The following is a 27310-nucleotide window of genomic DNA, read 5'->3' as shown; positions in this document are numbered from 1 at the left end:
GACAGAGTATTCAAGGCTCGCCTTCTCTCTCTAGGATGCAGGAAAGGATGCATGTTCCTCTCTGGGGGCCCAGGTGGGATTGAGACTTAGGAAAAAGAAACAGATTTCTGGAGTTATATTCCATAACTTACCCCGGGCAACAGCATATACACACAATAAAACTTATATAAAAACACATGGCTGCCTCTGTCACTTGATATACAGCAGTTATTGCTGGCACATCATAACCTGCAGCCCTGAACATTTGCTCTCATGACTAACACCATTCAGGCCCCACGGAAATACTTCTCCACGTCCTTTGCTCTTCATCATTGAAACACAAGTCAATTCAGGCAGGTATGTGGGTATTAGAGAAAGACTCTGTTATCATTAGAGGAAGATTAGGGAGGACTGGAGTAGTGGAAGCATGTTGGTAAGAGAAAAGACTAATGAGCAGTCAAATCCTTCCTCTTTGGTAACATCAATGCAGTAGATTCTGCCATAATCCTATATAATAAAGCGCTAATATGCTAATTAGACTAAACAGCCAAACAACCTTCCAGATGTCCTTCCGGATGACCTTTTCGACAAAGCTGGGCTGCGAGGGGCTGCGAGGGCCGGCTGGGGCTGCAAGGGCTGGCAGAGGCAGCCGGGGCTGCAAGCCGAGCCCCTTGCACAAATTTTGTGCATTGGGCCTCTAGTAATATATAATTTTTTAGTAGTGCCACACATCCCTTTTTCCTCTTTATGTTACAATTTGTGGTTTTGGAGGTACTCAGAATTAAAATGCTCTTCACCACAATTATATATCATGGATAAGAAATATTTTGCAATAATAGACATTCATATTACTCTTAAATAGGCATATTTGTAGGTCTAATTATAACAAGTCATTCAGGAGTATGACACTGATTATTGACATGGTAAACTACATGGGCATTGAATGCTCACATTGCCAATAATCCTATCTTTAAAAATATTTATTAAACTTTAAATTTTTTAAAAGGTTGAATTAAAAATAAGATTGTTTTAAATAACTTTAGAAATTTAATATTTTTAATTAAATTTTTATTTTACCTTTTAAATTTAATAGATAATAATATTTTAGAAGGAAAATACTTATGATTATGTGATAAATAAATTTTACATAATTTTATACTTAAATTTACATTTTTAATAAACATTTATTCAAATTTTTCCTACTTTGAATACAATTTACTTTTTGGGTTTTTTTTTTTTGCAGGATGAACTCATCTCATCCCCACAACAACCTTGTGAGGTGAGTGTTGTCATTATCCCCATCTGAGGCAATTGAACACAAATTACATGAAACCCCTGGTTATAGGATTACACTTAGTAATTTTACTGATCTGGAGGCAAGAAAAATAAATTTCATGGAATACATGTATAATAATTATGAATTATGTATGCATTTATTACTTGCTCAAATACCATCAGCCCAGCCATAGGCCACGTACACATAAGCAATGACAGTTAAATTTAGTTAACCTTAATATTTTATCTTTGGTCATAGGAAACCATAGCTTTGTACATTTTTAAAAAATTTGTTGTCCTGATGGTATAAATCAAAATAAAAAGATACATCATAAGTTATTTGCCAGTTTGTTAGCTTGATTTATAACTTTTAAATATTTAAACATATGCTATGTGGGTTTAGTGGGCTGAACTGTGATCCCAAAAAGATAAATCCTGGTACCTGGGAATGTGACCTGATTTGGAAAAAGGGTCTTTATGGATGTAATTAAGTAAAGGTTCTCAGATAATATCATCCTGGGTTAACCAGGTGGGCCATAAGTCCAGTGACAGGTGCCCTTGTAAGAGAGGAGATGACTTAGAGACACGGGGGAGAAGGACATGTGCAGGCAGAGGCAGCCCCAAGCCGAGGAACACCTGGATCCCCAGAAGCTGGAAAAAGCAAGGAAGGATTCTCCCTCAGGCTTTTAGAGGGAACACGCCTTGCTGACACCTTAATTGCAGACTTCTGGGCTCCAGAACTGAGAGAGAATACACACTTGTTGTTTTAAGCCACCAAGTTTGTGGCAATTTAGTAAGACTGCTCTAGGAAACTAACACAGTACTTTGGTCCTGGGCAAATAGGAGTGGATCTTGCTGCTGGGTAGGCCAGCCATGGGAGGCAGTTCAAGAGCACAGGTGTTAAACCGGCCCTATTTCAGACCCTCGTGCCTTCTCTGAGAGACTGAGCTCCTTGGAGGTGGGTACCTATTTTTGTCTTCTTTATACCCCCAGCTCCTGGCTGGGTGCTCAGTATGACCTAATGAGAGAATAAATAAATGAATGATTGCATTGTGGTCCCTAGGGTGCAGGCTCCAGAGCCAGGCTTGCTTGGATTAAAGTCCAATTATTGACCATGTGACTGGGGCAAGGTTATGTAACTTGACTCAACTCCAAAGTCTTAGTTCATCTTCTATAAATAGATTTGATAGCACTCACTTCATATGCTTGGTATAAGGATCAAAGGAGTCAATCCATAGCAAGAAACCAGGATGTAATAAGCACTAAATAAATGGTAGCTGGCATCCTCCTCCTCCTCCTCCTCCTTCTTCCTCTCCTCCTCCTCCTCATCATCATCATCATTTTATAATGCCCCACATCAGGCCCTTTACTCATTGCTGTTCCCTTTGCCTGAGATATCCTCATACTTTCTTCAGCCCATTCCTACACATAGTCTGGTCTCAGCTTAAACCTCACTTCTTTAAGGGTGCCTTCCTTGAACCCTAAGTTTATATCAGTTGTATGCTCCAATGCTTCTGTTCATATTTCCTACAAGTCTGTGAACTCTGGGAGGGTAGACATTATGTTGTCTGGAGCACTGACATAACGCTGTATTGGTATAATGCTGTAAAGGACCTGACACCTAGTAAACAACGTTATTGAATGAATGGTTCAATCCAGGTCAAAATCCAATGGGAAGGAAATCTCAAAGGGAGAGGAATGCTGTCTCTGGTAAGATTAATTTGATTCAATTTCTTTATAGTGTTTTTGGACTTTCCTCTCTCACCTTCATCAGATTTAAAAACTGAGTTCTGACTTTGTCTGCTCTCCTAGTTGCCTGGCAACCTGATATTGGTTTTGGGGAAGTATAAGAAATGGGATCCAGGGCGCTCAGGGTACTGTGGGCTCCATTTTGTGCTTGAAGTGTCTGATCCGGGTCACGGTCTCATCCTGGCCCCCAGGGCACCTGTGTCAGGGCCTGTCATGGTCTCTGCTGGAGAACTGGAGTCCATCTGGACTGGAATTAAAAACCCTGTATTTGACTTGCAGGGTGACTCATACTCATTATTTGTGCTTCCTGCCAGAAGCCAAAACAAATGAAAGACAGCATCAAGAGTTGGCTGGGGTCCTCGATCTAAGTTGGGGCCTTTAGGGCCTTGACAAAGGATTAGGATGGGGTAAGCATGATATATTTATGATCCGATGATTGGATGGTGTTTGTCAGACACAAGATAGACCACCATACACAGAGGCCTGTACTGTTACATTTTGGGAATTGGTGCCAGGAACATGCCCCCTCTCTTCCTGACCTGCCTTCTTACCTAATTAGCGATTATGATCTGCCTTGCCTACTCCGCGGGGCCCTGGACATCAGCCACCTGCTGCAGGACACACTTCAGAGCTGGGCTGGGAGCCACTGGCCTTCCTTCCTTGCTACCAGTCTTGAGTGGGAAAAGGCAAGCTGCAGTGTGTCCATCTTCAGACAGTAATTAGGGGCTGGGCTACAGAGCGGGTTTAAGGGTCTAAGCTAAAATGGAATCTCTATGTCTACAGCTTGAAGCAATAATCTTTTAGATGCCCACAGATGCCTACTTATCTTACCCAGTTTAGAATCATCTTCACAGAGATGTGAAGCTTGATACAAAGGTGGAGTCAGGGGGCTGAGTCCTACCCCAGCCCTGCTACACCACCTGTGGCTTTGGGCAAGTCCCTTCCTATCCCTGCTCCTAGATTTCCTAAGGAGATAGACCACATATTCTTTAATATCTCATCTCATTTTAATATTCTGTCATATATATATATATATATATATATATATATATATATATATATATCTCCTACCTAATAATAGAGTAATATGCAAATTGACCGCACCTTCGCTATGCCTAAGCCACACCCACCAGCCAATCAGGAGCAAATATGCAAATAAACCCAACCAAGATGGCTACAGCCACTGAGAGCTGGAGGGAGGCTTGGGTTTCCTTGGTAACAAAAGAAGCCATCCTGTTGCCGGCCTAAGCCTCCACTCAAGGCTTCAAAGTTTCAATTATAGAAGGTGAATTAACTCCAACAGAAATTGCTGCTGGCCGTGGAGCAAGCAGCAGGCTTGGCTTTGCTCCAGGCTACAAAGTTTTGATTGTAGAAGGTAAATAAGTTCCAGATACCAGGGCCTCCTCTTGGGTTATCAGGGGGCGTGGCCGGCCTGCAAACCACCACAGGCCCCTCGCTCAGGACGCCCCACGCCCCTAGGGGACCCCTACCCTTCAGGGCAAACCAGTCAGCCCCCACCCATGCACCAGGCATCTATCCTATCTAATAAAAGAGTAATATGCAGATAGACCATCACAACACACAATATAGCTGCCCCCATGTGGTCAAAGATCCTGCCCCCATGTAGACACAAGATGGCCACCACAAGATGGCCAGCAGGGGAGGGCAGTTGGGAGGCACCAGGCCTGCAAGGGAGGGCAGTTGGAGGCGATCAACCCTGTAGGGGAGGGCAGTTAGGGGTGACCAGGCCGGCAGAGGAGGGAAGTTGGGGGCAAACAGGCTGGCTGGGGAGCAGTTAGGCATCAATCGGGCTGGCAGCGGAGTGGTTAGGGGGTGATCAGGCTGGCAGGCAGAAGCGGTTAGGGGCAATCAGGAAGGCAGGCAGGTGATCAGTTGGGAGCCAGCAGTCCTGGGTTGTGAGAGGGATGTCGGACATCCCTCGAGGGGTCCCAGATTGGAGAGGGTGCAGGCTGGGCTGAGGGACACCCCCCCCCTCCGTGCACAAATTTCGTGCACCAAGCCTCTAGTATATATATATATATATATATATATATATATATATATATTTTTTTTTTAAATATATATTTTATTGATTCTTTACTGAGAGGAAGGAAGAGGGATAGAAAGTTAGAAACATCAATGAGAGAGAAACATTGATCAGCTGCCTCCTGCACAACTCCCACTGGGGATGTGCCCACAACCAAGGTACATGCCCTTGACCAAAATCAAACCTGGGACCTTTCAGCCCAAAGGCGATGCTCTATCCACTGAGCCAAACCGGTTAGGGCTATTCTGTTATATTTTATTCAACTCTGTGACCTGGAGCCTAGCAGAGTGCCTGGCACATTGTAGGTTCTTAACAAGAACATGTATTGAGTACTTTTTTTGCATATTACATACTGAGCTAAGTACTTTACAAACATAATCACCTCAGAGCATCCTCACAAACTATGGGAAATGGGGACTCAAAGAGATAAATAACCTATCCAAACTCACCTAGCCAGTAATGGCCAGAACAGGAATTTGAAATCAGTTATTTCTGGCTCCCAACTTCATGTTTGTTTGTTTTTTTATCACCAAACTGTGCTATCTCTCAATAAATAACCTGAATAAATTAATGAGTGTTAATTTTAAAAAAATATATATTTTATTGATTTGTTACAGAGAGGAAGAGAGAGAGATAGAGAGTTAGAAACATCGATCAGCTGCCTCCTGCACACCCCCCACTGGGAATGTGCCCGCAACCAAGGTACATGCCCTTGACCGGAATCGAACCTGGGACCTTTCAGTCCGCAGGCCAACGCTCTATCCACTGAGCCAAACCGGTTTCGGCATGAGTGTTAATTTTTAGACTAGCCTGGATTTTTGGTGAGCTAATAGATTTGGATAGAAAATTGCCTTGATTGATGCCTTTGGATTATCCAGGGACTGGTTGACAGAAGGATCACTGAGAAGTAGGTAGCACACCGGAGATACCAAGTACATCTTAAACCTCCCAGCAGCAATGGTAACTGAAACCCCCCCCCCCCCCCCCCCCGCCCTTTTGGGAAACACAATACCTTCACCCTTCACGCCACTCTTTTGTCATCAGCAATGGGCAGTGCCCTGTCTTTTAAATTTGGGAGCTTGACTCATAAGAAAGAAAAGAAATGGAGACTGACTTTTCTGAAGCAGTACTCCAGGCTGAGGGGCAGGGATTTGGCCTGTTCATTTTCCTTTATTCTGAGACCGGCATGAGTCGCCTTCTTAAACTCTTCCACAGTGAGGAGATAAGCAAGTGAGAAAGTGTTAAGTGAAGCAACAGGCCAGACCAACCTTCAGGGCAGATCTCTGCAAAGGGGATAAGGAAAGAAGGTAAATTTGGCCCCCGAACTCAAAGTAATTTGTCATCAGAAGCTGGTGTGACCAGAGTGGCAGAGCAGAGATACATCCCCTTGTGTTGTTATGGAGACAGAAATGACCTATGGAGGGTCTGTGAGTTGCTGGAGTCTGGATTTTACTCACTGTAACAGACATGGCCCAAATGTGTGTACAAACTTGAGTGTGGTGGACATTTGTTGCATTTTCCTCTTAACATCACTCTCCCTTCCTGTGGCAATAGGACCTTGATTGAATTGAGGGGAATTCATTCTGACAAAGAAGGTGATCCAGAGTAGAACACATGGCCCAGGTCAAACCAATTAGGTGTGACATTTTGTTCTCCACTTCAACCTTTATAGTTTGTAGAGATGGACATTCAACCCAGGTCATGCCAGGTGGGATCAGTGGGCCCCAATCCAGGACTTTGGTTTCCCGCTAAGGGAACTGAGCCTAGACTAGCAAATTATTGTGAAATAACTGGGAGGTCCCATGTATAGCCTGGACTTAGAGCCAACCCAGAGGCAGCAAAGTCGTGAGATAAACTGGAGACATTGTTTAGGCCCTGAATTGTGCCCCCTCCAGAGGGGTTTCAGTGATGTGAACAAATGCACTTTTGCTTAAGCCAAATGGGGATGAAGTTTTGTGTGATTTCAGCTGAAAGAGAGCTGGCCAATTAGCTGATCTTTAGCTGCTAGTCTACTTCCTTTTCCAGTGGACCAGTATTAGATGGGTTGGGACTATAAAACGGAACTACGAAAATGTGTCTAGGTGAACTGTGATGGGTACTTACTTTAAGGGGAAAGGGCTACCTCACCAGTTTTGCCGAAATTACTCTTACCTTGGTTCCCTTGATAATATCTCTCATAAAGGTTAACACTGCTTTCTGACATCCTGTACCTCAACATTTATGATGGTGCCGTTTAATGACATTCTGCATGGCATTTTATATTAAAATATTTAATAGCTTTTCTTTTTTATTGGCATATAGGTAGATAGTTAAGACTGGGATTACTTACCTTACCGGGTTTGTTTAGTGGGATGTACATCTGCAGCCAGGTGACCCCTGTGGGAAGAGGGTGAGGCATTGGGAGCCATGAGGCATTGAGAGTAGCATCTCTGTGGGGAGGCTCCTGATCCAAATGGCTATTTTTAAATTCACACACTTGGAACTCCTAAGATCACTGGATGAGAAAACCTTTCCCTAAGACTAATTTGTATTTGTCAATGATGGTATATGAATAGTTAACAGTGGTGATGAAGGGATTGGGGGTGGTGTTGAGCTTGGAGGGAGGTGTGCAAAGTGCTAAAGTGCTGCAGTGTGGAGAGTGTTTGGGGTGCCAAGCCTTTTATGAATATTTACTCCCCGGGGCTGGACTTGGCTTGGTGCCTGAGTTGGCTCCATTGTTCAGATATATACCATGAAGTTAGCAAATTCTCCAGTTTCAGAAGTCACTGGTCTCTGGGATTATAAAGTACCCAGGAACCAAGAGGGGCTATTGATGGGTGATTGCGTGGGGTGATCATCTTGCTACTCAAAGTGAGGTACACAGATCAGCCCCATCGACAGCATCATCTAGTAGCTTATTAGAAATGCAGATATTAGGTCTCACCCCAGACCCACTATAACAGAATTCCCAGGTGATTTGTATGCATAATAGAGTTTGAGAAGTGCTGGTCTATACCTACTGACTCCAGTACTTCACTCAATTCAACGTTTAATGAGCACCCACGGTGTCCCAGGCATTGTGCTGAGTATTATGGATACTAAGATGAATAATGCATAGTCTTTTCTAAAGGACTGCTCACAGTTTATTTACTTCTTAATTCTTTCTCCAACGCTCTGCATTCTGGCTTTTGCCCTATCTCTCACTGAAAAGCTTCCTTTGAAGACCACTAATGACCTGCTTATTGTCAAATTCTATTCTCTCCTCTCTGTATTATTTAACGCTTCTGACTAACACCTACCACTTAAATGCTGTCCTCTCCTGGTTTTGCTGACATGCCATCTTTGTTTTCCCTTTCTCTCCCTCCCTCTCCTGGCTCATTTATTGGCTTGTCTTCTTCTTTCCCAGGGCTCCCTCTCACCTCGATTCTTATTCTTTCACCAGATTATCTCATCCAGTTCCATGACATGAATTGCTTTTATTATAGTGTCCTTGGCCCTCTAGGAACCCCAGAACTGTTGATATTAAAAGGGGACCCTGGGTCTCTCCTTTCTATAGACTCTTCTCTTTTTTCCCCTAAAACTGTCAATAGCTTCCAGTAGAGAATGACATTTGGAAATGTTTCTATAATAAAGAGTAGTAGATTTTTTTGTGAGTATTGCTGATGTAACAAATTATCACAACCTCAATGGCTTAAGACGAATGTATTATCTTACAGTCTGTAGGTAAAAAATCTGATGTGAGTTTCGCTGGGCTAAAATCAAGGCATCAGGAAGGCTGCATTGTTTTCTGGAGGCTCTAGGGGAGAATCTGTTCCCCTGACTTTCCAGCTTCCAGACGCTATCCACATTCTTTGACCCATGGCCCCTCCTCCATCTTCCAAACCAGCAATGGCAGGCTAAGTCCTTCTCATACAGCCATCTCTTTGGTTCTCTGAAGCCTGAATAGGTTCTATGATTTTAAGGGCTAATGTGATTGGGTTGGACTCACCTGGATAATGTAGGATATCTCCCATCTCAAGGTTCTTAACCTTAATGACATTGTAGAGTGTCTTTTTTTTGTATGTAAAGTAACATATTTACATGCCAATGATTAGAACATCTTTGGGGGGTCCATTATTTTGCCCACCACAGTGAAATTGAGGAGAGTAGAGGTTAGGGGAAGGGGAATGGCATGTTCCCTGCATACCTACATGGTTCCAAGATGTGTTAACAAGACACCTCAGTGCCTACATTGAAAAAGTAGGTTGGGAGTGAGAATAGGGGACAGATGGGGCAGGAAATACAGGGAGGCAGTGAGCTCAGGCCAGCCATCTATACACTAATGGCTCCTAAATCTGTCCTCAGTCATATAGCACCACCTCACACCCACCAAATTTAAAACCTAACTCATTGTTTCCCTCATGTCAGTCTTGCCCTTTGTTTTCCCTGTGAGACCACTATTTAACTTGTTATTCGAGGCACAAACTTTCAGTCACCCTATTTCCTCTTCCATTATCCATATACCAACAGGTCATGAACTTCTGTCAAGTCTTCTTTGCCCGTATTCTTTAAATACAGTCTACTGTCCCAGACTCAGTGCAAGTTACCCTACATTCCACCTGGCTGAGAGCTAAGCCTTGGACCAACTGTCATGCCTCTGTGACTATCTGACTATCTGACACCATTCTGATGTCAGGTGATCATCTACAAATGTCCGTAGTCGCAGTTTAAATCCTTCAAATACTGCCCACTGCCTTTAGGATCAAGTCCAAACTAGGCACCATTTTCAAAGCTAATTTGGCAACAATTTCCGTGCCTTGCCTTATTTTTGCCAAATTTCAATCTAACCTCCAGCCTAACTGAATCCTTACTTTTCTTCAAATATGACCTTTCACTCTTTCATACTTGAGCAAAAGTTATTCCCTCCACCTGCTTCTACCTCCTGATCTCATAGGACTCAGCTATTACCTTCCTTCGCTCCTTTTAAGTAGACTTGACCATGCTCCCTCTCCCCAGACTTCCACAGCTTTTTGACACATGGCTATTTTAGCACCTAGAAAATTGCCTTGTGCTGTTGACCTTTGAACAACATGGGTTTAAACTGTGCAGGTTCACATAAATGCAGCTTTTTAAAATAGATACTATAAATGTATTTTCTCTTCCTTATGTTTTTAATAGAATTTTTCTTTCTCTAGCTTATTTTATTGCAAGAATACAGTATATAATCATTTAACATACCAAATATGTGTTAATCAACTATTTACATTATTGATAAGGCTTCTGGTCAACAGTAGGCTATTAGTTACTAAATCCTTAAGGAGTAAAAAATGATGCATGGAGTGTGGGAGTGGCACCCCTAATCCCATGTACTAGTTGGTGTACATGTCAGTTCCCCTCCAGACTCATCAGGCAATGTTGGTAGAGTCCTTCTTATCATCATGAACATTTATTTACTTATTTTGATTACTAACAAAGATTTATTGGGGCATATGACTGTGTCTATTTCCGCAGAATGGCAACTGTGTCTATTTTTCAGAATGGTAACTCATCTATTCACTCATATATTGCCGTTACTTTGCATAGTGCCTGGTATACTCTAGGTGCTCATATTGAATAAATGAATGTTATTTCTTTATCCAAATCTGAGACCTAAGAAATGAAAGGCCTACCTATTCACCCAGGGGAGAAAAGAGACTTGCTCCACACTCCTCATCTTAAAGGTCTATCTTCCTTGGTCATAGTTCTTTCTGCCATGTCTCTGGTGATGCCAAGGAAGATGTGTATTCTACTCTTAAGGAAGCATGGAGGGTAAGCCTAGAAGCAGTGACCTTTAGGGTCTCTTTATAATTTGGAGATACTGTAGAGTTATGCTTTTAGGAAAAGTTGATATTGGTTTCTGGATATTCCTGCTCAGAATGAACCTGGAATGAATCCACTATGTCCCCTGCAGCTTTCTATTTGGATGCATTTAACTTTAATCGCCTTTTGTTCATTTAGTTGATCAATATTGTCTTCTGTGTGCCAAGCCTCATGCAAAACCAAGCGGAGAAGAAAATAAGAGAGGCTTCTGTCCTCATGGAATCAAGGCTATATAGGAGGGGAAGATTGTGTACAAATAGTTGCTATGATGAAAAGTCATGAAGGTTAACATTACCTTAGAGAATCAACAGCTCTATGGGGATTGAAGAGAGCTTTTGCTGCATACAGACAGCAACCAAGAGCCACTGGAGGATTTTCAACAGTGTAGTGACATTATCAGGTCAGATAAAGATTGAGGGAAGCTTTGGAAGGAGGTGGCATTTCACTTGGGCCAGGACATAGGGGATATGGTTTTTATAGCTGATGAAGAAATAGGGGGCGGGCATTCCAGAAAAATTTTAGGAGAAGAAAAGCTTCTTATGAAGGTGCTATGTGGCAGGTATAGTTCTTTACACCTGTCTTCATCTCCACAGTCACTTCCTGAGTCTAGGCACCACTCACCTTGTACCTCTGCTTGTGAAAGAATCTCTAATTGGTCACTGTCCACAGAATTCAGTCTTTCTTGACTCTCCACCTTGATACTCACTGAGTGATTAGTTTAAGATATAAGTCTGGTGGTCTCATTGCCCAGCTTAAAACACTTTGGTGGTTCCTCAGTACTGAATAGGATAAAGCTAAGTCCTAGTAGTCAAATGGAAGGAACTTCATAACCTAGACTCTTCATGATCTGATCCATCCTACATTGCTCTAGCTATACAGGTTTCCCCGTTCCCTGAGCGTGCTGTCCTCTTTCATACCTCTGTGACCTTGTTCAGGCTGTTCTCTTGGACTGGCATTTCCCCTCCTCCTCCTGCCACATACCTGGAAAACACTACATCCTTCCAGACCCTGCTCAGGTGCCACCCTTTTGTCATGCAGTCTCTCACCTCTACAACCTGAGACAACTGGAAGCTACTCACTTATTTCCATGTAAGTTGCACATCATATTACAATACATTTAGAAAGCAGAGAGGGAAAAGAAATTAAGCTGTAATATACCACCCTAACATATGATTTTGAATTTGTTTTGTTTCTTGCTGTTTTGTTCCCATTGTTATTAAGTGTATGTGTATACCAGTATATATGTGCACCCATATATGTGTGGATGTATACTTGCAATGATAAATTTCATGTAGTTTTGTGCCCTGTTTCTTTCACTTAATACAGTATAAACAAAACATTACAAAAAGAGTGAAATCCGCCCTGGATGGTGTAGTTCAGTTGGTTGGAGCATTGTCCCATGCCCAGAAAAGTTGCAAGTTTAATTCTCTCTCAGGGCACATACCTAAGTTGCAGATTTGTTCCCAGCCAGATACTGGAGGGCAACCGATTGATGTTTCTCTCTCCCTCTCCCTCCTCTCTCTCTCCTAAATCAATAAACATATTCTTGGGTAAAGATTAAAAAATAATAATACATAAATAAAATAAGAGAGTGAAAACCTGAAAATAATACAAATACCCAACAATAGGGAATGCTTAAGTTACATATCATCTCTGTTATGAAACCATTAAAAATCATAATATTCATGGACCAAAGGATATAATATTGTTAAGTTGTCAATTAACCCAAAATTAACCTATGGATTCAACACAATCTTAGTCAAAATGCCAGCAGGCCTTTTGTGTTGAAATTGACCAGCTGAATCTAAAATTTATGTGGAAAGACAAAGGACCTAGAATAACAAAACGTTTTGAAAGAGAACACAGTAGGAGGACTTACATAACTTGGTTTCAAAACTTGCCACAAAGCTGCAGTAATCAAGACAGTAGCTTATTGATATAAGGAGAGACGTATAAATCAGTGAAACAAAAGAGAGTCAAGAAAGAACTCCATGTATATAGTCCATTTATTATAATAAAGGTGCCACTGTAACTCAATGGAGAGAGTAGAGTCTTTTAAATAAATGGTCCTGGAACGTCGGGCTAGCCATTTGCAAAAGAATGTATCTTGACCTTTAACTCATACAATATATGAACATTAATTCATGATGCACAGAGACCTAAATATAAGAATTAAGTATATAAAACTTTTAGAAGGAACCAGGAGAAAATATCTATAACCTGGAGTTACACTATAGCACAAAAAGCATGGATCATAAAATTAAATTAGACTTCATCAACATTAAAAACTTTTTCTTTGAAACTCACTGTTAAGAACATGAATGGGTAAGCCATAGATTGGGAGAAAATATTTATAAAACTGATATTTTATATCTGATAAAGTACACATATCCAGAATATATGAATAAGTCTCACCATTTTGTAATTAGAAAACAAATAATGCAATTTAAGAATGGGCAAAAGATTTGAGCAGGCATTTCACCAAAGAAGCACATGAAAAGCATGCTAAACATAATTAGTAACTGCGCATTAAAACCACAGTGAGATATTAATACATGCCTATGAGAATGAATAAAGTGAAAGAGAGTGACCCTAACCAAGTGTTGGCGAGGATATCGGAACAACTGGCGCACTCATTGGTTGCTGGCAATGTTGCAAAAACAGTTTGATGGTTTCTTATAAAATTAAACAAAACACACACAATATGACCCAGCAATCCCACTTCTAGGTATTTATCCAAAAGAGATGAAAACATATATCCATATAAAGTCTTTTATGTGAATGTTTATAATAGCTTTCTCAGTAATAGCCCCAAATTAGAAACAACCTAAATGTCTGTCACCTGGTGAATGGATACGGTAGCACACCCATGTAATGAAATTCTACTCAGCTATGAAAAGGGACAAGCTACTGATACACACAATAGCATGGGTGAATCTCAAAAACATGATGCTGTGTGGAAAATATATATGAATATGTGACCCACCTTGTAGAAAATTATAGGAAAAACAAAACTATAGTAATAGAAACCTGATCAGAGGTTGCCAAGGGCTGGGGGGTTAACAAAGGTGACTAGGAACAGGTGTGAGGGATGTTTTGGGGTGATGCAAATGTTCTATATTGTGATTGCACTTATGTGACTGTATATGAGTGGTAAAATTATGTTGTGCACTTAATATTGGTGATCATAAATATACCTTTATTCGACTGATACAAACTTTGAGGTACATTAAAGTCAATGGCTATCAATGTAAACTAGTAACGTGGATATCGTAGGTTTTTATGCCAGCTCTGATTTTTCTTTTGTGATTTGTCTGTACCTGCTAGTTTTGCCTTTTTTATGTGTATCTATGGCTTTGCGTGCCTATCTCTGCTGACGTGGGCTCTTCAAGGCTGGAGCTTTGTTTACTCACCTTTATATTCTCCCAGGACCATGCCAGGGCCTAACCCACAGAATGTGCTCTGTAAATGTTCCATCCATTCAATCAAAAAATATTCATTGCATCAAATGTTTAATGATCATCAGGTCAATAATTACTAAACCTGACCTACATTGCTTCTCACTTCTTCGAATCTGATAGGAGCCTGTTCTTTGAGGTTTGTGATCTTGGTGGGAAGCTGTAAGAATAAGGAATTTTATTTTATTTTTTCAAAAATTTATGTAGTGCTCTTCCTAAAAAGCTTTATAAATATTAATTTAATCCTCACAAAACCCCTAAAGGGTGGGGAATATGTTCATTATTCTCCACTGAGGCACAGAGATGTGAAGAACTTGCCCCAGTTGGCATGTTGAATAAGTGGTGGAGCCAGGATTTGAAATCCTGCCCCATTTTGGGTGGGCACTGCCCCTTCCACAGCTTGGCCATCTCCCTGGTCTGTCCCAGGAATCTGGGGTTGGACAGTTATTGTTGTCTGCTGAAGGTCCAGGAACCTCATTACCTACTGCTAGTCAGACCTGCTCTGGAGAGGGTGACAGCGGTACCCGGACTGATGCTGGGACTGTCATCACAGTGACCCAGAACAGCACCCCTTCTCCTTGCCACCCAGAACTCAGGTGATTTACGGGGCTGCTTACCTCAGCCTCTTGTCTATCTGGCGGGGCGGGGGGGGGGGGGGGGCGCAATTATGAGCTTGCAATGCTCATGCTCTTCTCCTAGCCAAAGCTTTCACATTCATTATAAAGGAAACCCAACCCCCTTTCTCTCATTGCAAGCGTTTGCTACCATCCCCTGCTTGATTCAGAGTGTATGGGTGTGAGTGGGTGTTGGTAGGAGGCTGGGAGTGTGGAGTTGATGATCTCACAGGGTAATAAGGGAGCAGGCAGATTCAGCGACGCCCAATTCAAATTAGTCACGAGTAAATGCACCATCATCAGCGTTCCCACACTAGGGAATTCCTTCCGTTTAGGGAAGTGAAGTGTCACAAACAACTGCTAAGAGAGAAATGTGTGTTTCAAGTTGTGGGTGTGCTGACTGAACAAGAATTTTTTTTTTTCTTCCTAGAAAAGAATCATAGAAAAGTAAAACAAAAATATTTCGACTTGAAAAATACTTTGTAATTATATGTCATAAAATAATTAGGTCATGGCAAATTAGCACAAATGTTTACAGCAAAATTGCCATGTAAAACATTATTGGTAATATTATGCTAATTGCTGCAGAAGCAAAAGCTGATTATGTTTCGGCAGGATTAAGATTTGCCACGTCTGCATTTCTCTCCAGCTTCACCAGTTTTCCATGAGGGTACCATGCATCTGAATTTCTCTAGGGGCTGAACTGCCCATCTTTGAGGCACCGAATCTGGAAAGGGATCTTTCTGAAGCCCAAGCTAAGATCATCAGGATAAGAGAGGATTCTGAAAGTGTTCTTACACCCCCATGCAAACTCACCAGTGCTCAGGACCCAGAATGATCCCCTTTGGGGAGGAGCGTGAGGGGGGCGGTGTGCAGTGTGCTCTGAGAACAGAGAGGACACAGGATCAGGCTGCAAAGGAGCTCAGAGGAGGTCCCCTGGAGTAGACCACACTTCTCAAACTTAAATGTGCATACAAATCAACTAAAAGGCAGATTCTGTTTCAGCATGTTTGGAGTGGGGCCTGACATTCTGCATTTCTGACACGCTCCCAGGAAATGCAGGTGCTGCTGGTCCACAGACCAAGTTCTGAGTAGCAAGGACCAGAGGAAATCTTGTCCAGAGTTGCAAATTCAAATGTATTCTGGACCAGGTAAACCGTGATGGGAGTAAGACACTTTGCATGGCTGCACCTGAGAGAAATTGGAGGGCGCAAGCTGGTACATTAAAGATATTCAAGGGCAATAAAAGGAAGACAGGAGAGAGGAAGAGAGGGATGGAGAAAGGGAAGAGAGAGGAATGGAGGAATGGAGGGAGGAGAGGAAGGCCAGGTAGGCACCGCCCTGGGTCTATGAGTCTGAGACTCTGATTCTAACCCAAGCCAATCCTGTGTAAACTTAGGCCTGGCGAGCAGAAGTGACCTGCCAGAAGCCCACAGCTGGCTCATGGGCATCCAGGGCCCAGCTCCTCCTGCCTCCCAACAGTGATGGCAGTCTCTCTGAGCCTCACTTGACTGGGAGACAAAGCCATCATTGCTTGAGAAGCACACCCATCTGTGCTCTGTGTCCTCAAGGGGGCAGGCCTTCCCGCTTTTTGGGAAATAACATCCTCAGGTTCATCTAGGAGGCTCTTGCTGCCTTGGCTTCCTTGAGAGGGTGCAGGCTAGTCATTTTCCTCTGGGCCTCAGTTTTTCATCTGTGAAATGGAACAACAGTAAATCCCAGAGGCAGCAGTGTGTAGGGGAAAAGTGCCTTTTTGACCACATAGAGATGGTACCTAGTCACAGCCTCAGCATCAGAGGAGGCTCTACCCCCAGTGTCTGGGTGGGGGCTCACAGAGGCTCACTTTCTGGGGTACCGAGTGCTGCAGAGAAGTCTCACTGCCTACAGGAGCAGGGCACTGGGCTATACCTCAGGGTGGGGTTTCCATCGTCCTGCTTTATAGCCACACGTCTGGGATCCTGTAAAATGCCCTGTGCCCCTCACTTTACCCTTGCCTACAGCCTCTGGGCCTTGCCCTCCGGCTCCACAGGACTTTATGCTTTAGTTTAGGGGGCTATTAATTCTTCTATGGGGTAACCTTTGATGAGTGCCCACTCTGTGTCTGGCACTGGGCTCAAGTCTTTATAGAGATGATTCCATCCTCATAACAATAGGAGAGTCTTTTATTATCCCACTAGAGGCTCAGTGCATAAAAATCTGTGCACTCGGGGGTGGGGGGGGTGTCTTTCAGCCCGGCCTGCGCAATCCGGGACCCCTTGGGGATGTCCACCTGCCGGTTTAGGGGATTGGGCCTAAGGGGATTGGGCCTAAGCTGGCAGTCAGACATCCCTCTGGCAGCCCGGGAGCCCTCGGGGGATGTCCAACTGTGGCTTAGGCCAGCTCCCCACGGGCGGCAGTTGGACATTCTTACTGCTGCCGAGGAGGTGAGAGAGGCTCCCGCCATCGCCACTGTGCTCTCAGCTGTCAGCCTGGCTTATGGCTGAGCAGAGCTCCCCCTGTGGGGATCACTAACCACCAGGGGGCAGCTCCTGCATTGAGCGTCTGCCCCCTGGTGGTCAGTGTGATTCATAGTGACCGGTCTTTCCCGGTTGTTCTGCCGTTAGGGTCAATTTGCATATTACCCTTTTATTATGTAGGATTTTACAGATGAGGAAATTGAGACATAGAGAGGTTAAGCACCTTGCTCAAAGTCACATAGAACCAGGCTGAAATCCAGTGTCTCTAATTCTGGATCATGACTGAGTCACCATGAAAGCCTGCTGCTCCTTAATCCTCATGCCAGTCTACAACGCCCGAGGGAGTCGGGCTTTCTGTGTTTGTCCTTTGTAGTCCCTGTGTGTGGTGAGGTGCCTGGCCCTAAATATCGGTTAATGTTGCATGAACCTTCTTTTATGTTGGGTTCCTTCTTTCTCTAAGAATGATTCCTGACATCTCGCAAAGGCCAGGTCTTTGTGAGAGAAGATGTTTGTTTTTCCAAGGTCAGTTCCCTCAACACATGCTGCAGCTTAGAGTTTCCAGAAGGGCCGCGGGCTTGTGGAGCTAGGCTCCTACCCACCGCCTCCCCTCGTTTTTGCGTTTTGAGCATAAGATTCACAAAATACAGTCCAACTGCTTCACATTATTTCCTTCTGCTCAGAATCATAACCCACTCGATTATGTGATTCTTTTTTTATTATTTATTGTGTGCCCTAGGGAATTTTCATTTTAACCAAGACACTGGTTCAGTTGCAAGATAGCAGGGAATGATTTGTAAGGAGATCAGTGTTGGGAGCTTATTAAAACATGCATTTAGGGGATGGCTTGGCAATAGGAAAGGGACTCTCTCGGGAGAGCAGATATTTTGAGGAGTTGGGAGGAAGTCGTGGGATTTGAGGGAGGGAAATGAGGAGAAGGCAAGACAGGGGGAGGATAGTTAAGAAATAAAATGATAGGGAAATAGAGGAAATACAATGAAGAAGTCACAGATAGAAACAAAAGTCCTCAGAAATGAAATATGATAAATTTGCCTTCAATTGAAAGTGAAGATGGTCTCCCCTCCATCCTGCAAACTCCCCGGTGGGTTTGAGCCATGACCTAGATTACTTGGATGTTTTCTCTGCAGCTGTTGAAAATCACACAGCCCAGGGCGGGGTTTTTATCCTGGTTCTGGAGGTGCCGAGGGCAGCCAGGTCCCTTAGGGGCCCCAGAAGCCTGCAGCCCTCCTTGCAGAGCCGGACTCCAGGGACCCCGTCTGCTCTGAAGCCCGGCGGGGCAGCTCTGGAAGAAGAGCTGTATTGTGTGGGCTTCACAGAGAGGCCACTCCTGTTCATCCTCCAGGCCCCTCAATGTCAGTGTGGCCTCCTGCGGTGGTGCCACGTGGCAGCCCTGACCCCTTCCCAGGGATCCTCCTGAACCCAGAGGGCAGCTCCCCTCCTGCACTGAGGCCCTCGAGCTCCCTCCTAACTGGCTCCTAATGGCCCCCTCAGAGCATCTCACTGTGCTGCATGCAGCCGGCCCGGAGCTCCTCTGCAGGGGCCTTCCCACCCCGTGCTCTAGAGGGGTGTTCAGGAGGGATATTTCTGCACAGGGCGCAGAAAGCCATCGGGCGGTTTGGGGTCTCATCAGTAAATCCATAGTCGCAGGCCGCGTGTAGGGCTGCCAGCCTCCCATGCAGTCAGCAGCAGTCAAGCCCAGGACAACAGGAGACAATGTATTTTCCTCGGACCTCTGTTTCTGAAATGAGAACGGGAGAATTCTTGAATTCTCGGGCTTCTGTGGAGAAATGAATTTGGCAATGACAAGTCTTGGATCCCTGAGATGCATACTTTTATTACGATATTTTAAGACAGTGCCGTCAAGCTCCTTTCTTTTTGTTCTCTCTGGGGGGTTGCTGCTTTCAGCACTTAACTGCTTTCAGAGCCTCAGAAAACCACTCTCTGATACATGTACACACACACACACACACACACACACACACACACACACACACACACCCTCTGAGGTTGTTCCCCGCTCACTCAACTCTGTTCAGGAGCAGCCTGAGCTCCACTCCTAATGGTGGCCTGTCCTCAGTCTTCAAGTGCATGCAGGGTCCCTATGGCTGGTTTCTGCCTCAGATTTCCACGTTGCCCCCATCCACTTCCACCCCAGCACAGAGTGCCCCATTGGGTGGCGTACTGACTTGCCCAGGTGCTGATCAGTGGGTCACTTGTCCCCGGGTAGGGCACCCAGTCCTCTCAGGTCTCTACCCCAGGCCTGCCCAGCTCAGGTTTTACTCTCGTGTCAGTCAGCTGACCTGGTGAGGCCATGGAACAGTGCTCAGTGGGCTCAGAAAGGCTGGACAGCTCCTGCTTCTACAAATATACCACATTTGTGGGCTCAGAACTTCAGCTCTTTTCTTTCTGTTCCTTCCCCATCCTTTCAAACTAGACCCCAGATCTGAGGTAGCTGAACTAGTCTACCTTCCACAGATATGGACAACAGGATTCTTGGACTAACCTCAGCCTTACTGTACTGGCAGAGACTATTGTGTTTACTGTCATTAAAAAAAATTACCTATTGTCACCTGGCTGGTGTGGCTCAGTGGATTAAGTGTCCTCCCATGTACCAAGAGGTCACCGGTTCAATGCCTGGTCAGGGCACATGCCTGGACTGTGGGCTTGATCCCCAGTAGGGGGTGTACAGGAGGCAGCTGATCAATGTTTCTATCTCTCCTTTCCTCTCTAATATTTTTTTAAAATTACTTATTATCTATCTATCTATCTATCTATCTATCTATCTATCTATCTATCATCTATCTATTTTAGAATTTGATTTTTGAGCTCAGAGAAGTATGACCTATGAGTTAAAATGGCGGCTGGATTAAAATCCAATTCTTTAATAACTCTTGACTGTTTGACCTTGAGCCAGTTTCTTAGCATCCCTTGATCTCAATTTTCCTATCTGTGGAATGGGGATAACAATAATACATAGAACCTAGTGTTTTTGCCAAAATAAAAAGAGCTAATTTATGTAAAATTCTTAGAACAGCTCTTGACCAGCTCTAAGGGCTCAATGAATGTTAGGTGTTATTCTTAAGTGGGCTAGACTTTAAGAGTTATTTATATGAGAAAAGAAAAATTTTAAAAATTCCCCAAGTTTATTGTAAAACTGTCCTCTTGCCAGCATGCCTCTTGGCAAGCCTTCAAACAGGGAGTGAAAAGTGATTACAGGCTCAGTCCACCTTCCTGGCCCTGGATCCTTTTCTTAGTTGAGCAAACAAGCAGGAATAAGCTCAAAAGGCAGAGGGCAGAGGGCGGGAGAGGCCCGAGTTGCTCAAGCTGAGATAACTGAGAGTCAACAGAGGGTGGCCCATGTGTGAATCTAATCCCCACACCATCTGTTTGCTGATTTCCCCCTCTGTCCTCCTCTTTCAGGAGCAAGATATTCTGAGCAGACAGAATTGAGGGCCCTGCAGACAGGTGGTCCCGGCCCTTCATGCCAGAGTTTCAATTATGATGCCAGTCAATGGGAGAGAGAGGAGGGCGAAAATGAAAATGGAATATTTGGTTAGCGCTCTGACAAGCCATGAATCAAAACCCAGTGAAATTGCTCTGGGGTCTCTGGGCCTGTCAGCCTCCACCATCCATTCTGATTGCCCCTGGGCGGTGTAATTCCGCATGCAGCCCATACTGTTCACAGGAGAGCAAGCCCCGTGCACTGGGTGGCTGGGTCCTTCCGCTGGGTACCATGCACTCCACTGGTTGGTTTGGAGAGCCAGCCTCTGCGGAGCAGAGGAGGTGGAGGAGGGCAGCAGAGGGGCTGTCAGCAGTGTGGGCATTAAAGTGTGTCTGCCAAGTCACAGAGCTGGACACCTGCTCCCCTCTCAGGCCCTTCCCTGGGCTCATTGATTCCCTGCCAAGCGGCCATTCATTCTTATTTGAGGAACTCTGGCAGAGGCTCTGTCTGTGCCTGCTGGGGTCAAGGGCAAAGGGTGCCTCTAGGTCAGCAGGAGAAAGGGAAAAGCTGCAAAGGGCAGAGTGTCCTCTCTATCAGGAACCAGGGGCCCCTTTCTGCCTCTCCTCCCTCATAACAGCCCTGACTGATTTAACGCCCGTCTGCGGAAGCAGAGAGCGCTGGGTGTTGACTGAACACGTAAGTGAAGAAAAGCTTGCTGAAGAGGCCGGGCTGAGTTCAATAAAGCAAACCCTCACACATTTAAGGTTCTGCCATCCAGGGTGTGGAGAACAGGTTTCTCCCTCCTGCCACTCATCTTCTCATTTGTTGAACTCAGTGCGCATTATGACAAGAATCAAGTTCAAACCATCACAGTCTGGATCAGCTCAGACAGTGAACTGGATTAAAGAGGTAATGGGGGAGGTCGGCCCTGGGTTCTGAAAGGTCCTGTGGAGCAAGCCTGGGTCAAGTGGGCCCTTGTGTGGTCTGTACACACTAGGCAGATACCGTCAGGGTTGCTGCTCACTGTTGTGCAGGTTGCTCCTTGCCCAAGGGTAAAGCATATGGGAGGACTAAGGTCCTGCTCACTTTCCACTCAGTAAGCCACACGCCTGGCATGGTTGTGTCTGTCCAGAACGGGAGCCTTCAGATTCATACAAAGGCATCAGTGGGCCCAGAGAAGCCCTGTAGTCAGACAGTACTGGGGGTCTGGGGCAAAAGAAGGTCAACAGCTGTCAGGAGCCTCTATGACTCCAGTTCAAGACAGGATCAAGTCCAGTGATGCCAGAACAGAACCAGCAGCAGCTGACGTTGAGTTGGAAAGTCAGATTCCAAGGGGCCAATCAGGATCCAAACCATCAGCAGTGAAGAGAAAGTGGGAAGAGCCAAAGTTCTATTTTGGGTTCTGATCCTTAATCAGTCTTTCTAGAAGGCCCATGGCCAATGGTCACAAAGCCTGATGACATTCACAAGTGTCATCTTGGCTGCCACTATTTATTTCTGTCTCAGTGGCACCTGCATCGGAAGTGGGAACACTAATGCAAGCCTAGGGGCCTCAGATCATGCTGGTGGTTGTAGGGGCAGAACCAAGATCAGCAGGTGTTTCTGGTTGATAGATTTTGGCTGAAGATAGGCTACCTGGATATAAAAAAGATTGCTTTGTGCAGTGGTGAGCCCTTTGTCATGGGAGGTGTTCAGACCCTTAGCAATGGAAGTCTGGGCAGCAAGTCTCTAAGGCCCCCTCTCAGCCCCACATCATCTATGAGTGTGTGTGACTCCAGCCAGCTGGCTTTCCTCCCTGTCAGAGATGATCGATTGTGGAAGAAGTTGAAATTAATGACTAGCACAAGTTTTCAGGGTTTTGTTGTATTTACTTTTCTCCCTCTTTCTGACCCCCTCCCATGTCCCTAGTGCCAAATCCATTTCATGGATACTTGAGAGTAAATTGTCCAGCCAAGAGCTGGAAGGAGCCATGTGGTCTTTATGTAAGACAGCGCCTGCCCATCTCCACCTTGGGCATTTCTTCAGTGCAGCAGGACAGATGACCATCTTGGCAGTGAGGGACATGAGGGAGCTAGCCACACGGAACATGCCCCTTCCCCTGTGGCTGATTGAAATGTCTAGTCGATGCAGGAATGTAAAAGGTCTGGATATCAGGAAAATGCCACAGGGTTATTTTAACTTTCCACGGTGTTGGTGAGGCTGTTGTTGGATCTGTGTCACTGTGTCATGACTCAGCTGCCCCCTCTGCCCAACCTGCTTTTATCCCCTTTCTTCCACAGTTGTCAACCCCAAGGCACTCCCATAAACCCTGCCGGCTGACTCCATCCCAGGGTCTGCTTCCCAAGGAGCCCAGCCTGAGCAGTGTTCCAGCTGGGCTATGTGTCAGTGTTAGCCTCTTCTTATTCTGTACCCGGTGTCCCCCTCCCCCCATACACTGTGAGCGGGGCTGACTCAGGTGCTCTGCATTGTCCATTCAAATGCCCAGTGGCTGGCTCAGTGTCTGAGCATAGTAGACACTCAGTAGGTGATGGCTGGGGATATGAATGAATGTGCCAGATCCAGGGGTCGTCACCATTCAGTGAGAGGTGTCAAGGGATTTTTAAAGACCTCTCAGCTTCGTCTTCTTCTTTGAGGCAGTGATTCTGTGGGTCAAGCTGCTGGCAGACAGCAGTGATCTCAGGAGGGCCAGGGCAGGAGCTTGGACTGGGGAAGCTGGATCTTCTCTGAAGGCAGTGGCCTTGGTTTTCTTCAGGGTCTGGACCCAGCTAACCACAGCATGAGAGCAGAGGGGCTCTGGTGGAGGGGCTCCACAAGGGAAGGTGGGGAGGTGCATCTCATTGTACCAGGTGCATCTCATTATCCCAGACAGCGCAAGCTCAGTGGTAGGTGGTGGGAAGGAGTGGGCCTGGCTCTTGCAAGGGAGCCCCATCCATAGTTTCTTGAGGCAGGATCACAGAGTATTGTCTCCTGGGGAGACTTCCAGGGGACTCCTTCTGGCTCAGCTGTCCTACTCTCATTCAGGGAGTCCTCTCAGTACTATGTCTTCCTGTGGAAGCCCATAAGATCCTCTCAAGTGCCTCTCCCAGGAGGCAGGGCTTGGACACAGTGACCTCTTAAACTCCTTCTCTTCTCAGGATATGGATGTTTATGAAAAAAAAAAAAGTTGGTATTTAATATTTATTAGTTCCAGGTGTACAGAATAGTGGTTAGACATTTATATATCTTATAAAGTGATCACCCCAATAAGTCTAGTACTCACCTGGCACCACAGTTTTACAATGCCGACTCTATTCCCGATGCTGTAGTTCACATCCCTGTGACTATTTTGTAACTGCCAGTTTGTACTTCTTCACCTTTTTCACCCAGCCCCTTCCCATCTGGCAACCATCGCTTTGTTCTCTATATCTGTGCATTTGTTTCCGTTTTGTTTGTTTATTTGTTTTTAAGATTCCACATACAAGTGAAATAGTATGGTATTTGTCTTTCTCTGTCTGACTTATTTCACTTAGCATAATATATGGATGCATTTTTAAGTTAGAGCATTCGGATGTTTTTGCTTTACTGCTTTCCAACAGTCTGCAGACAAGCAGTGAGGAATGGTGGTGGAGATCAAATAGGCATCGTTGATAATGGTTTGCATAGTTGGGCCCTTCCTTTTTACTTGGAACATTGAGGCTGGATAACATCCTTCAGGAACAATGGACTAATCGCATGTAAAATGACAAAATGCAGTAAAGCTGCAATCTATTACATAATCCTTTATATTTTTCTGGTTTAGTTACAATTCATTATTATTTTCTTGGACTTTTCTGAACCCATTTGTCAAACAGACATAAAGCAAGGTGCCTTATGTATGTGGATTAAACCTAAGAACTACAACATAATGATAATAAAAACAGAAATAATAAAGTACTGATATCATCCCAGCTCTGTTCTACATGCTTTGCCCACATAATCTTACAACAACCCTATGAAGACGTTGACATTGTTGACCCTGAGAAGGAATATACTTGTCAAAAAAGACTCCTAGTGGCTAACTGGGCCCAAATTTATAATCAGAGTCTAGCAGCTGCTGTTTACAGGAGGCCTCTCACACAGGCTTCATTTCAGGGAAAAGCCATAGACTGGGTTGCCAAGACTCACTCTGCATGCTGAGCCAATCCTTACAAAGGAGTTTCTGGAATCATATTTTGACCAATGGGCTGAGACCTGTCCTGTGCAATTCGAGCTGCACAGTTATATCCTCATTTGCATCTTTACTGACTAATCAGAATGGCTCCATAATGACCACTCAGGATGCAAAATTCCAACCAATCAGGGCAGTGCTATGTGGGCCAATCAAACTGTGCAAGTTTGTATTCCTCATTTGCATAAAAATGGACCAGTAAGGGACCAGGGCCACTTTCTCTATTTAAGAGGGATTCCCTTTTGTCTGGAGGGAGCTCACTTTTGGTTTCCACTAGCGGCTGTGTTTCTCAGGTTTGGAACTCTTCACCTGAATGAAGTCTCTCCTTTTTCTGCAGCCCAGATTGGGGACTCCTGGTGGCACTGGATTAGTGGCAGCAACCTTTTGTTGACAACGTTATTATTTTGTCAGATGAAGGAACTGATTGTGGAGAAATGGTTGCTTCCTCACAACTGGTAAGTGGCAGAGGTGGGTAAAACCAGCTCCCTCTGGCTTCACACTTGTGCCCTTCATCCTGCTCTAACCACGGTGAGTTAGCGCCATAGCAAAGTGTTGGAAACTGGTCCCAAATACAAAGCTGGACTGCAGTGAGCTGCCACGGTCGAGTTTCAGCAGGCCAGGAACCACTTTCAACACCATCCAAAGCGTAGGTGATGGCCACAGTTCAGGAAAAGGGACACTACCAGGTAGGGCCATTGTTTTCACATTTTAATTTCTTTTAGCGGTGGAATTTTCTATTTCCCTTAAATGAAAAAAAGAATCCTGAATTATGAAACAGATAAGGTTTGTTTGATTGGAATGAATTGATTTTATAATTTCAGATGTATAATATTTACTCATTGTGAACCAAGTAGTAGAAAAATGAGACCTTTTAGATTAATTCAGCCTTTGAAATGAGCTTTTTTTGGAAAATATTTGCAGTCTTAGATCAGTCTCAACATTCCATTTATGTCTGCATTTTGTTAGGTCGCAGAATATAGGAAAACGTCCTGGTTCACCTAGGTATTAGTTGCACATATTAATTTCTGAAAGCTTGATTTATGATCTCAGTATACTCTTAAGTGCAACTGATCCAGTGGTTTGAAAGAGAAGTGGCAAGTTATTTTTGTTACAAGGTTGAATTAACTCTCCTTGTCTAACAACTATATGTGTTCCTTAATTAGTAAATGTACAAGCTGGAGGAGATTGATGAATGGGTTCTTCAGCTAGTTTAAAATCACAACTGTATGGGAGAAAATATTTTTCAAATTTATGTTATAACATTATAAGATCTTTAGCAATATCATTTAAAAAAAACTCTCATGTATTTTAGTACCTGTCTCAGTAATATAGTTACTCAGAACTTCAAAGCACTCAAATTAATTTTCCACTATTCACTTGTTCATTTGTTCATCTATTCAATCATTCAAAAACATTTGTTGAGCGCCTATTATATTCTGGGCAATGGTCTAAGTGCTCTAGACGCAGTGATACATTTGGAGGGTGAAAAGGAGGGGAGAATGTGGAAATAGACAATAAGCCCACAAACAAATCAATATATTTGTCATGTGGTGATACTTGGTTTTAATAAAAGGGCAGTAATATTTAGACAACAATGAAAAGATGTTGAAGGAAGCAGGGTGAAAAGTGCAACCGAAGCATAAATGGTAAGAACATGAAACATAAAGGGAATGTAAAGAGTGGTTCTTATTTTTAAGCTCACTTTTCTCCAACCTATGGAGTAGATGCTTCAATTTACCTTACTGGTAAAAAATATCAAAACCTTGGCACTCTGCCCACTTCTGTTCATGTGGACAGTTTGCTGCACAAAAAGTGTAAATGCAATAATGAGATAATGAGGAACCTTTATTTTTAAATCGACATAAGATAATCAGGAAACTTTATTTTGAGGTCTACATGCACTAACCTGGCAGCACAGGTTACTTGTATTTGGTATAAAACACTTTGACTTTACATGGTACTTTCGTTAGTAAAGTTTTACAAAAATATTTAAGATATATTAATATATAAAATTTGCATAAAATATTTGTGGTATTCTTAAATCATCTGCTCTGGAGTCTAAGTTCCTGGGGAACAGTTTGAAAATCACAGGTATGGTGGGGTTGAGGTGAGACAGACCAGTTGGCTTTGCCCTTCAAGTTGTGTGACCTTGGAACTGTGGCTAGGCGTCAGCATCTTTACTTAAAAGGCAGAGAATCTACTTCCCACATTGGCTGGTTGCCTGAAACATCAAAGACACTAAGACATGTTAGAGTTCCTTGCCTTCCCA

The 27310-nt window shown here is 44.1% G+C and overlaps 1 long non-coding RNA gene across 1 annotated transcript in view; it reads left to right on the top strand.

The window, feature by feature from the left end:
* Positions 1-1221: 1221 nt before the first annotated feature.
* LOC129152169 (uncharacterized) overlaps positions 1222-27310 on the top strand; it is an 87412-nt gene continuing 61323 nt past the window's right edge. The window contains exons 1-2 of the long non-coding RNA XR_008558907.1: positions 1222-1258; positions 25379-25496. This is a non-coding gene — a long non-coding RNA (uncharacterized LOC129152169). The remainder of the gene's footprint in view (positions 1259-25378; positions 25497-27310) is intronic.

The sequence above is a fragment of the Eptesicus fuscus genome, chromosome 18, assembly GCF_027574615.1.
Source record: "Eptesicus fuscus isolate TK198812 chromosome 18, DD_ASM_mEF_20220401, whole genome shotgun sequence".
NCBI classification, from domain to species: Eukaryota; Metazoa; Chordata; class Mammalia; order Chiroptera; family Vespertilionidae; genus Eptesicus; species Eptesicus fuscus.
This window is presented reverse-complemented; position numbering and strand designations above follow the sequence as displayed.